Here is a 13,546-nt window from a genome sequence, read left to right as displayed (position 1 = left end):
AGCTCAGCATTTGCAATCTTAGTCTCTAGCTATGCTGCTGCCATTTTATGCTGATTTTTGTTTTATTCTGTTTTCTATCCTCCTCCATTATCATAGTTCACAATAATATCTATTTTATAATTATCAAAGAACAATGGTATTCTCATATTTGCATAGGTTACCATGTAGGGACTGGAAATCTGATGCTTCTAGGCCTTCTTAGATTAGGTAAACCTTCTTAGATTAGGTAAACCAGGGATTATTTCTATATATGACCCTATCACAATTTTTATGGATTTTTCTAATGTTAGACCAATATCTTGGTAGCAAAAAGTAATGTATAACTCTAAGAATCACTCAAAGATCCTATGATGGACTGAAATAAAATTAAGTGACAAGGAAGAGAAATTTTTCTATAAAATCAAATATTGGGGATTTTGTTCATCTGCAAACAATTCCTTTGTCTGAATTTAACCTGTGATGATATAAAGACTCCCTTTCATCCAGGGTGATGTTAATTTCCTAAGACCACAGAACAGGCCTGAGCTCTAGAATGATCCTCCAGAGATCACTAGGTCCAGTATCCAACTTGTATTTTCCATCTTTGATCAGTTTCCCGGGAGAACCACTTTCAGACACAAGTTTCAAAATTCTCATCCTCTAATCCACAAGCTGCTTTTGTTTCTAATTTCCCAAGTTCCAAGTGAAGTTAAGTATATATTGTCCTTAGGGTAGATGACTGATACTGTCCTTGGTGGGAATATATCCAGCTTTGAATCCTGGATGTCACAAAGGAACTCTGTGCCCTTGAGAATGGCGTTTCACCCCCCTAAGCCAGAGTGTTCTAAGCTGAAAGGAGGCCCACTCTTCTCTAGTTTGTTGTAATTGTGAGATGAAGCAATAAATAAATGTATGCCTACCACATAGCCCAGCTAAAAGCAGGCACTCAAAGGATCCCTTTCCTCTAATGCAGCATTAGGAAAATTTCACATCATTTGGCAAAACACTTAATTAATATCAAGTAAGTTCATCATTTACCCCGCTGCACTGGTCTTTTTTGTAATGATTATTATTTAGTCTGTGTAATGAAAGTCCATGAGATAGATACAATAAGGATGCCTGTTTAATCTGTGAATTCATATTTCCGATTACTCAAATACATACTTAGCATCCCACATACACAGATTCAATTTATACGTCATATCTCTCTCAAGCTCTCACAGGAAAATAATGGACTCTAATATGAAAAATAAAATTATCCAATACAGAAATGTTGAATCCCAATTATGAGTAACACAAAAAACAGAGGACGTCTGAAAATGATAAGCCATAATTGAGCACACCTATTATCATCATCCTTTCCCTAGGAGCATTCCATTTTCCATACATGACTAGCATAATTGAGAATATAAATAAACTAGGTTGGAATCATTTTAAACTGCTGCATTTTCTTCTGGTACAGAACCCAAAGCACTGCCACATCTGGGCAACTACTAAATAAAAAAGCTATTAAGAAGTAAAATGTTTACTAAAGTTTGCTGTCTCCTGAAGGCTGTGAAAGCACTAACTAAGAAAGGGGGTTGTGGTATCTAAATACTGAGTTAGTGTCTGCTTTTAGCGAGGGACTTATGCAAGATATGGAAACTGAGGAGAAGGGAGTTAACCATTTACGTTAAGGCCAGGTAGTCAGCAGGTAACAGAACTGGAGTTTTAATCTAGATTTACCAAACACCAAAATCTTTACTCTATGTTAATTCTCTGCTTTTCATGATGAGATGCAGAAAATACAGTAATCTTATTTTATTAGAGAAACTCCCTAGGAAAAATCAGAACTCTTTTTTATTTTTTGTCTCAATATTTATAAATGTTTACTAATTACTCTGAAAAAAAAATAAATTTGTTTAAGTGTGTCCCTTTATTCAATCTATTCATATGAATTGAAGGCCTTTTAAGAAAGTTATAATAAAGCATTGGGACATTAATGCAATCTGGACTCATTGCAGCTGGATTCTTGAAAGAAAGAAAAGACATTTTTCTCTATTCTCCTTTCTCTTCCTTCCCCGACATCTTCCTTTCCCTATAATCCTAATATGAAAAAAAAGGAAGTGTTGCCTTTAGACTGAATTGGTCTCTCAACCAGCACTTTTTGGCATTCAGAGTGCTTTAAAAATCAGAAATTTTCACATAGAATCCAGAATTCAGCTCATTTTGATAATTTAAGACTATCTTACAACAGAGTCCACTATTGGAGCTAAATTCTGTTTTACACAACAAGAGAAAATGGCATAAGAAGCAATGCTGGTTATAAAGTATGTCATCTACACATTGTCAACTGAGAGAAATAGCAATTCCATGGACCACAACCTCTGATTTATCTGTCCATCGTTTGCAGAAAGTCATTTCCTAGAGAGTAGAAAAGCATGTCTTCCATTGGAGATAGAGACATAATGCTCCCTGCTTCTCTTTCTCTGTAAGAATTCAGCAATTGATGCTGCTGGGATTGTTGACCCTCCTTCCACTGCTGAAAGGGTTCCAAACACATTCTCTTAGTTGACCTTGCATACTCCTTCTAAATCCAAGAGAATATACTTATTTTGCAAAGTTAGAAAACAGAAATAGAGGCAGTTGATACTTACTGGTGCATAATGCTAAGAAGAATGTTAGAAAAAAAGTCAGAACTTCATTCTCTATTCATCCCACAAGGTGAGGCAGAAGACAGTATGAGTGAGAGAGTAAAGACACTCAGAAAGCTGTAGCACAGAAAAGTACTTCAGGATTTGAATAGAGAGGAAAGCCCCCAAAAGAGTCATAGATGCTTGAGAACATCCAGCATAAGACCTGAAGGGAAAGGCAAGTCGTGGAGGAAGACAGTCCTGAATTTGTGGAGCACAGTGCAGTACACAAAGCATTCAAAATAGCATAATTTTATTAAATTGTCACGCATTTGTAGTATGAATGGGGAGACCAGGGCAGAGATCTCTAGCAACTGCTACCCAATGAGAAGCAAGTCTCAGTTCGCCAAGCACACTGCAGTGGATAAGGATCTTAGAACCTTCAGATGTTTTAGTGATACAAAAACAAAAAATCCCCCCAAACCCACATCAACTGGTAAAAGAAAGCAGATCCATGTGAATAATCTTAAGACTAAAGCAGATGCATGATGACACAGATGATGATGATGACAATGATGCACAATGCTTTTTAAAAAGAGACTAGTTTTTAGCCTTAAATTTACAGAAAAACTGAGAAGATAGTACAGAAGGTTCCGATATACTTCATATCCAGTTTCCTCTATAAGATGTAATTATATAACATCTTACATTAGATGGTACATTAGCCATAATTAAGTACCTGATGTTGATGCATTAGTAAATTCATACATCCTTAGTTTTGACCCAATGTCCATTTTCTTTGCCAGGATACCATCCAGGACTGAGCAAGTACTTTCCAGAATGTCCTACTACTGTAATTTGGCTGATACTTTAACCAAGATTAGACCAGTTTTATGGGTTTGGAGGAGGGAGACCATGGAGGTAAAGTGCCATTTTTGTCACATCCTTCTTAAAGTACAAAATAGCAACATGATTTATGTCTGCTGATGTTGGCCTTTATCACCTGGCAAAGACAGTGGTTTGTCAGGATTTTCTACTGTAAATTCATTATTTTTCTACTGAAACCCCCCAATCCTTCCTCTTTGGAAGGAAGTCACTACGTGTAGCCCTTATCTAAGGAGTTATGATCACCCTCCTTGAGGGTGAAATATTTACATAAATTACCTGGAATTCTGCAGGGAAGAGTTGTCTCTTCCTCTCCACTTACACATTTATTCAAAAATTTATTTATATCAATATAGTCACATAGATATTTATTTTATACTTTCGGTTATGATCCAATACTACTTTATTTGGGGCACCAATTTTTCCAAATTTGGCATTTGGGGTTGGTTTTGTTTTCTTATTTTATTTTATTTTATTTTATTTTATTTTATTTTATTTTATTTTATTTTTTGCTTTGTAGGGCCTTGCCGAGGCATATGGAATTTTCCAGGCTAGGGGTAAAATAGCTACAGCTGCCAGCCCACAACACAGCCACAGCAATGTGGGATCTGAGCTGCATCTGTGACCTGTATATACCACAGCTCAATGCTACGCTGGATCCTTAACCCACTGAGCAAGACCAGGGATCAAACCACATCCTCATGGATACCAGCTGGATTCATTTCTGCTGTGCCACAATGGGAACTCCTTGTTTTCTTTTATTTTTAGCATATCCCTGCACCTGACACTACAAGACGCTCAGCTTTTATAGCCCTTACCTCAGCTCTAGAATCTGCCATTTCAGTAAGGAGCCATGATTCTTCTTATTGGATAATGAATGGTACTGGAAACTGAGATCTGGGAGCTAGATGTGTTTGTGGCTACTGGGTCATCAGCTATGTTTTCCACGTAACACTTTAGAATTGGCAAAGTGTATATTCTACCTGTAATCACACTCAAACCTCATGATGGTCCTCTAAAAGTACCCTGCCCCTACTGTGTCAATAAAGAAATTAAGTCTTGAGAGGCTGAGGCACCAAGTTTTAGGTACTGCCCAAGATCTAGGTGACAGATCTCTACTTAACGAGTGAGTAGATCTGGAGCTTTCCTTTCTGAATCTTACAACATAATTTCAGAGATACATTTTAAATATGTAAGTATATAAATAAATACTTAGTTTAACAACAACTGATCCTTTAAAGGAGAAGTACATTGTACAGGTACTATGAGAGTGAATAGAGGGGCACTTAGCCACAATGAAGAGGGTAGGGGGAAGGTTCCTGATGCATTGAGAATATGATAAGCAAGCTGGGCTCTTGAAAGAGTGCTAGTTAGGTAATGAATAGGGGATGGTTTCCAAAGAGAGGAAAAAGGAAAAGCAAAATGTGCAAAATGTCTTGAGTTGGAAAGAAGCTTGGAGTATTCACAAAGCTAAAAGGAGATCATGAAAGCAGAGTGTCATAAGTAGGGCTGAATTCCTCCATGGAAGAATGGAAAGATTTAGACACAGCAAAAATGCAAGGCTTCTAAACTAAGTAAAATAAGATTTTTTAAAAATTTTATACTATGAGCAATAGAATGTCAGAAAATATTTTAAAGCAAGGGAAGGAGATATATAAGATATATGACCTAAATGGTACATGATCTAATTACTTTGTGTGTGGAGATGAAGAGGATAGGAGGCAAGACCAAATTCAGGGAGACCAATTAGGAAAATATTTTGGCATTCAAATAAGATGGTTGGTTCCCTAGTCAGGAATGTTTGAAGTGAGAATGAACGGAAATCACAGGATTAGAGAGCTGTTTATGTGACAGAGTAACACAAAAAGTGGATACAAAAATGTAGTGAGATTGATGGGCAGCGCTAGGACTTAATGATGATAACCTGTATATAAGCATCATAAACAATACAACCCACCTCCCCAACTGTGTGATTATCTCCATCACTCTGGATGTCAACATGGAGAATGTTGACAGGGAAGATTGAGTGCAGGCATGGAGAGGGAGGAGAGTAATCCTAGGATCCAAGAAGGAGAGCAAAAAAGGTGGAATTCATAGGAAGCTAAGTATTAGGGTGAATGGAGAGTTCGGTGGTGTTAGGGAACTTTGGGGATATCAGAATTAGCCAGTGGTGAGACGGTCTGTCATACACATGGAGCGTTTTAACACCTAACATTAGATATGATGTAGTTCTCCGTGATAGCAAGTCCCCAGATGAGGTAATGAATGATGTAAATAAGTGGCCTCAATGAACAAGAGATAAGATGAAGGGGCTGAGACAGCAGGGTGTTGGGTGAAGTGGCCCCATGGATGCTGAATCCCCTTATGTTAATAACAATAGCTGTGGTAGAGAAGCAGCTTTGGGCTGGGTTCCAGTCTCTAATGAATGAGGAGGAGGAGGAAGCATCCAGGGGTTGGTTGGTTAGATAGATCAGGAGGAAAAAGTGTACAGACAAGAATGAATCCCAATGGAGCAAAGGAGGCATTCTTCCGTGCCCACTTGTGCAAGATCACTGTTAGTATTTGGTACTTACTGTTCTCTCTATCCCAGGAACCTTGAACAGAATACCCGAGGGCTCATAAACAAATCTCAAGAAAAAAATTTAAAATCCCTCACCCCAGCAGTCAATTACTCTATACCATACAACTTTGCAAACAGACAGAAGAGAGTCCAAATCCTCCTTTTTTATCACTTCCCACCAATATCATCCCAAACATGTCCTGCAAAAGTTCTGAATCTCAGAGACCTTGTTTCTTATATGGAGCTAAGAATGTCCATCACACAGAGGATATTTTCTATGAGAATCACACAGAAGCATGCATGAAAAAATTCCTGGCACAGAGCACAATGCTTCAACTGCCTCTGTTTTCTCATCAATAAATAGAGTTAATAGTAATGCCTACCTCACAGAGATTTTGTAAAGATTAACTGAGTTAGTAAAAGTAAGGCTCTTAGATCAATGTTCAGCACATGTTGGAGATTACAGAAGCACTGCCAGTTTTTTTTTTTTTAATTACTAAAAGAAGCACAAGGTAGGACCCATGGTCCCCAGTGAGCAATGTTTATGTTGACATTATTTGTCTTCATTATTTAGTTATATAACTTTTCTACCAGAAGAAGTCAGTGATTCTCTCTTCTAATCCATTTGTTATATGGATGGCCAAACTAGGCCTTGAGTCTGAATCTCTGGGTTGGCCCCTCAGCCAGTTGGGGACCACAGGACACTCCAGAATCTCAGTCTGGCTTCCCTGTCATCAGTGCCTGTCAGGCAGTGCCCTCTGGGAGGAGCTGCAGCCAGTGAGAGTAGCATGGAGAATAGAGGCAAGGACCCACCTCCCCACTGCCCCATGGCTCAGGGGTTATTTGGGAGACCAGTCTGCCTTTCCTCTGCCAGAAAGATGCTTCAAATACCCTCCCTCACAAGGAGGCTGAACTGCCAGAAAGCACCCAGGCCACAGTGAATGGAGTTAATTGGCCTTTATTTAGTTCCAGGGCTGCTCTGATATGCCTCGTTAACCCTGGTGACCACATGTTGCTTTTTAATGAAGATCCTAACTTGCCCAACTCTCAATTTAAACAAAGTCACCTTTGAAAATCTCTAACCCAACACTGATCAATTTCTACTTAGGAAAAATCAAACTCTTGTCTGCTGGGTGGTCAGGAGCAGCACTGGGATGCACCACCTTCATCCTTCTTGGACCACAGCAGGTGGCCAGACTGGGGTCAGGGACACAGAGCTCCCAAGACAGGTTGAAGCCCTGCGGGAAAGGAAATCCCAACCATAACCACTCCTACGTGGGGCCAGCACTCCGTGGAAGGGCCCTTCTGGGGAGCGCAGGCGGGGGCTTTGCAAAGCAGCCTTCCCAGGAAGCCCCATGGGTGCTCTTTTCCCATTACAGAGTCAGTACGAGGAGGGAGAGGAAAGGCTTGGGATCATCCCACTCCAGGGATAAGCGTGGGGAAGGGAGGTGCAGGTCAGCGGAACAAATTCAAATGCTTGCAGGCCAGCTGGGTCAGAGAGAGGTGGTAACCAGCCAGCTTTAAGTGAAGGGTCAGGGGTAACTGGAGAATCCTTCCACCAGGGGCAGCCATTAAATTCCTCTTCAGGTCTGTAGAACAGTGGGGGGCAGGGCTTGGTGTTGTCAGATTTTCAGTTATTTCAAGAGAAACAGGGAATCTGGATTTGTGATAGGTAATAAAATACGTAAACCTCTCAATGTGTCAATATTGGTGACTACAATTTGGTCATTCTTAGAAATATGTGCACCAAAACTTTCTCAGGCAAATACAAAACTGTGGATTAAACACAGCCTATAAGCTGTCCAGTTGGAACTTTTGAGCTATAGCATCAGGCTCAGAGCAAAGAAGAGCTGTGCCTTAGTTTCATCTCTTTCAATACAGCACTGGATAACTATTTTGTGATAGACACTGGGCAAGTTGCTGAAGAGACCTGATCTGCCTTCAGTGTATTTTTGTAACGTAAATAGGAAGTATGGACAATAAAATAAGCAATAACTGCTATGTAGTATGTACAATGCAGGCAAATGCAAGATTTTACAGGACAATATTAAGTTCAGTCATGGAATGTCAGGCTAGGCTTCCTGGAAACTGTGGCCAAGACAATAGTGGTCTTGATATCTCAGCAAAAACGATACTTCTTATTTTTACTCTGTCTTTTGATTGATATATCAACACTTGCTTAAAAGTCTTTAATGCATACAAACAAACTACCTTAGTATTCTTGCCCTCAACTGTTTTATCCAATTGGGCTACTGATAATCTCAGATTAATACACTGAGGCTGAGAAATTAAAATGATTTCCTCATATTCCTAAAAACACCCCAAGTAAATGCAAGCAAAAACTAAAGATAGGCAAAGAAAAAGAAAAGTTTTGATATAAATATATTAATCCACAGTTCCTATGATATATTTTGTTGCCCCTCTTTTATTAATAATCTTTTCAACTCCCAAATTTGTATCTCAGGAGTTTATTTTTTTTCTGCAAAGGATCAAAAGTCACAAGATCACTCCACCCCTTGGAAAGGGGTTTTGCTTCAGTAACTCTGTGGCAACAGGGTGAGGGGGGTTCTCAGGAGATGAGGACAAGGCCCCCGGACCTCTGAAGAAGAAGAATCAGCTATCTCATGGCAGATCACCTGAGAGCACCCTCACACTCATCCTTGAGGGGATTCCAAACAAAATCATATTTATGCTGGGCGTGTGGAGTGTCACTCATTCCTGCAGCAAGGGGGTTTGTTTGTTGGTGCAATTACATGGTTCATACGGTTGCTACATTGACACAAATGAATAAAGTGAAGGATATATTGATCTGAATCTTAATCAAAGCATATTGCAATACAGAAACAAGGCAGATTTTTAAGAGATCAGACAATGTGCTGTAAGAATTGGTATTATGATAGATTTATACGTAGTAAATGCTACAGGCCTCTCAAACTTGAAACTAGACCTATGGTTATTCTACACCATTTAGAAGCAAGTGCGGGCATGTACTCTACCTCCAAAAATGTCTCTCTACAATGTTTTCCACTTCTGGGACAAGGTGTGAGTCATTCATGATTTACTTTTTCTTTCTCATTAAGCAAAGGCTTCATATTTATTTTCTTTATCATTCAATGGATATTTACTGCAATGAGCCAAACACTATACTTTTCAGTTTATTACCCAACTCTAAAATCCAAAAGAAAAGGAAAAAAAAAAAGAGAATCTCCATAAATTTCCTCTATTCATCAAAGCCAACAGTGCCAGTGCCCTGTGCAAATACATCAAGATGGGAAGCGAATAATACTCTATTCTAATGTTGAAATCCACATGAATTCAACAGCCCTTCACTGAACATTACTGGATATGATGTCCTGCTCTAGGAGCTGGAAGGCTGTACAAAGCCAAAGCTCTTTCCAAAGGAGTTTATCATCTAAGAGGAAAGATAACAACATGTACACGAACAACTAAAATATCAGATAGAGGGATATAGGGCCAAAAGAGGCCTAAAAATAAAGAGCTTTGCTTAAGGGCTTCAGAGAGGATAGACTTATTCTTGATCTAGAGGATTACAAAAGGCATCAAGGGACTGGTAGCCTTTGTTCTGAATCCTGTGAATGGCAGGTAGGATTTTAAACGTGTGGAGGTAGAAGGAAAATAAGGAAAGCACAGTAGGGAAGGGAGATACCAGGAGTGAATATTATACTGTGAGTTTTGGAAGATAAGGCTAGAAAGACAAACCAACACCACTGGGAGGCCCTGGGGAACAGACTAAGCTGATTAAAACCATTAGACAATATAGAATATGTTAAATGTATAAATATAAAACAGTTTGATAATATTAACTAAGGTTTGCTTTAAGGGTAGTTTGACTGCCCTGTTGAGAATGTACTGGAAGCAAGGCATCCAATGGCAGGAGAAACTATTTAAAATGATGATGATGATAATAACTAATATGAAAGCAATACCAGTAACTATAACACTTAATCACTTACCATGGGTCAGAAGCTATTTTTATTTAAGTTCTTTTTAAAATTTTTAAATTATAGTTGATGCATAATGTGGTATCAATTTCTGCTGTAGAGCAAAGTGAAGCAGTCATGCTTATATATTCTTTTTCCTAATATTATCTTCCTTCATGTTCTATCACAAGAGATTAGATATAGGTTCCTTGTCAGAAATTATTTTAAGCCATTTTGCATATAGTAACATATCGATCCCTCTAACCACCACATAAAGTAGGTATTATTATTATCCCCACTTAACCATTACAAATGCTAAATCTGACTTTATGTGCACATGGCCACTTAGCCTGGAAGGGCAGAGAGAGGTCTGGGACCAGGAAGGCAGGCACCAGACTCTCCCTTAACCTCTGCACTCTGCTCTCTCACAGAGAGACGCCAGCTCCCATCCTCATGAAAAATAATAAGATCCTAAAGCAGAAGAATAGCAGTGGGGATGAAGGGAGAAAATTTACACAGAGGGCAGGTGGCATAGACACAGGAAACCACAAAGCGGCTCTCAGAAAGATCGTAGAAGTTACAGGCGCCAAGGCTCAAAGCATTTCAGAAAGAGGGGAACTGATGCACAGAATCAAATAGAAGAGGAAAGTCAAAGCAGATTAGGATTCTGATGGAGCTAGTGGATTTAGTTACCATGGGGTACTTTTCGAGGCAGCAGTTTTAATACCAGCATAGAAGAGTAGATTGGAAGGGGTTAAGAGTGAATGAGAGTAAGGAAGAACCACTAGAGACAGATAACGGCTGCTAACGTTTTCATGGTAAAATAAATCACAAATCAGAAATAACAGTGTGTGGAACAATGACAGAGCTAAATAATAGGTAGCTTTGCAATTGTTATGATTACCAGTATTACTGTCGTTCCTATTCAGAGTGAGATACCTTAGAGGGGAAAGTTGGAAGAAAGAAAATCAATCGTTAAGTAATGATTAAAAAGAAAATACATTTAGATGACCTGAACTCAGTTCAAGCATCAGGATACACCTGAATGAACAGTTTTGGATGTAATCATTCTAAGTTATTAGAAATATCCAAGTATTAATAGAGATCAACATTTAGATACTGGTCTGAATGTTCTAGAATTCAAGCGAAGGTCTGGTTCAAGTATAATATGTTTCTGTATGTTTCCTTTGTAGAGTGAGACAGGTGCCTGGGATTCTAATATTTCTCTGGATGTAACTGTGTCAAATATGAGATTTTTGGAAGTTTAGGGATCATGAACATATTCAGACCCCCTAAAGTACATACAGAGGTCACCCTTTTGGGTGCAATACACAAGGCAGATGCTAAAAAACTTACACCGAATGGAGCAGATGTGGAAGAGCAGATTTTCTGAGAAATAACAGTGTTGAGAAATAACAGTGTTACCAAGGATATTCCCCTTCACCTCTGGGGGCAACATCAGACCTTCCTCAGCCTCTTCTTAATCCCCAGCAGCTGGCACTGCAGCTGAATGGCCAACAGCATTATCATAGTTTCTGATACATTATAGTTTACAGCAGACTTTCCTTTGTATAAGTTTAGTATACCTTCTAGTAGTTCTCTGAGGTAGCCAAGGCAAGGGATGTAAGTCTCTCCTAGAGATAAGGATAGCAAAGCTGTGTAATGCAGTATCTTGCTCAAGGTCATCAGTTAGGAGATGGGGGTCATCATTCACATCCAGATGCTTTGAACCCTTTTCTGTTATACAAAATCCTTGTCAATATCAATGTCCTCTTTTTCAGTAAAAGCAAAACATGATATTTCAAGATTTGGACTAATATAATGTTCCTTTCATTTGTTTTTCCCTGCAATAACCATGTTTGACCTCTTTTGGTCAGACATCTATTATTGAGATTTATTTTCAATTTTTCATGTCAAAACATTAGCACAGCCCAGCTTCACTGGTAACCAGGGACACAATAATTATACTCTTTTCCAAAAGAATAGGTGCTCTTGTCATCCATCTCCAGGAAAGAAAGTTTGTTTAGACTTTTCATCCCTAATGTTTTCTCTTTAATAAATAGTTATCTGGATAAATTATTCATCACAGAGAGCTTCCTGGAGAAAATAAATTCAAAGACATGTTGTAATACCCTCAAGGAATGCATGTCAAAGCCTGAATGACAGGTATTCATTCAGGTACACAAGTGGGGCACATGAGAAGCTCTGCAGTATATAGCTGAATAGGGCAGTCTAGGAATGGGCCAATATCGCTGTTCAGAAAAGGAAGACAGCCCCTGGGCCAAGTTCTTTCCTTTCAACATAAGCCAATTAGTACAGGGACTGTCTTTCAAATTACAGCTGTAGACTGTACTGAATTTAAGAGGTCATATGTAAAAACTGCAAGGATATAAGGCCACCAACCCAAAACATTCACTATCACAAAGAATTTCCCATAGTTGCCATGGTCTCCTCAGGAATGAGTGATTCATAGGGCATGCTAAGCAACAGGACGCTGAGCAAAACCAGGCTTCTAAGATTATGACCACTGGTATTTGCTCAGTCTTCAAAATGCAAATCAGAGTAGATAAACATATTCTAACTTTCCATGAGAGCAAGGCAAATCAGGGAATACTGAAATCAATACTGGATTAAAGGAGAATTTTATTAATGATTTTCAATATGATTCAGATTTGCCTCGGTCTTTACCTTTTCCAAATGAGAGTTCCTGTGTGGTTAAATCCATGCTCTAGTTCTGAAGTTAGAAAGCATCATACAAATAGCAGTTGCCATGAACTGAATGTTTAGATTATGCTAAGCACTTTACATATATTACCAGCGATTTAAAAACTTATTAAAGGAAAAGTGCCATGTGCCCCTTTTTATAGTTGTGGAAGGGTGGAAGGTTACTCTCAGAAAAATAGAAGATCCTTTCCAGACCACAGAGCTCCCAAGAAGCAGATCCAAGATTTAAATCCACATATGTAGGATTTTCCTGTCTCCTCTTTTCACCAAGCTTATAAAAGTGTAATAAACCCTTTATATCATGATACATACACAGAGACCCACCAAAGCAAATGCATGGGAATTCAAAGAATGGAAGAAGAGCTACAGAAGCAAGGACATTTAGATTGAGTATGCACATTAAAAACCATATATCCCACTTCCTTTGCTTTTCCAATTAGGTAAAAGCCACTCCAAAGAAATATATGCAAAGACAGTGTTACAACCTGGGTTTTCAGACTTCTAATCCAGTGCTTATTTACTCACTGCCTCATCTTTCTAAATGGTAGATCCTTCTTACAATCTGCAGAGTTGATACATAGATCTCATAAATGCATTGAAGAATTTAGCAGATAGATTAAGGTAATAATCTTCTTAAAGAGCTTTGAGATTATCTAAGCTTCAGATAAAAAGCCATAATTAGGTTCCCTGCCAGTTTAACAGCATGAATGCTACTGTCAATGTCCAAGCCATAAGAAAGTATTATAGGACAAAAGAAAAATATTCACAATGAGGGCCCTTCTATGCTCTCAGGTAAAAAGCCTGTTGATGATGAAAAAGCCATGAGATTTTAAGTTTGCTTTAGC

At 38.7% G+C, this 13,546-nt stretch overlaps 1 protein-coding gene across 1 annotated transcript in view; it reads right to left on the bottom strand.

Annotated features, from left to right (window-relative positions):
* The window catches only part of NRG3 (neuregulin 3), a 1,088,386-nt gene that overhangs the window by 708,953 nt on the left and 365,887 nt on the right, over positions 1–13,546 (bottom strand).

This window comes from Sus scrofa, chromosome 14 (assembly GCF_000003025.6).
Source record: "Sus scrofa isolate TJ Tabasco breed Duroc chromosome 14, Sscrofa11.1, whole genome shotgun sequence".
NCBI classification, from domain to species: Eukaryota; Metazoa; Chordata; class Mammalia; order Artiodactyla; family Suidae; genus Sus; species Sus scrofa.
The sequence above is the reverse complement of the archived record's forward strand: the minus strand, read 5'-3'. Positions and strand labels throughout refer to the sequence as shown.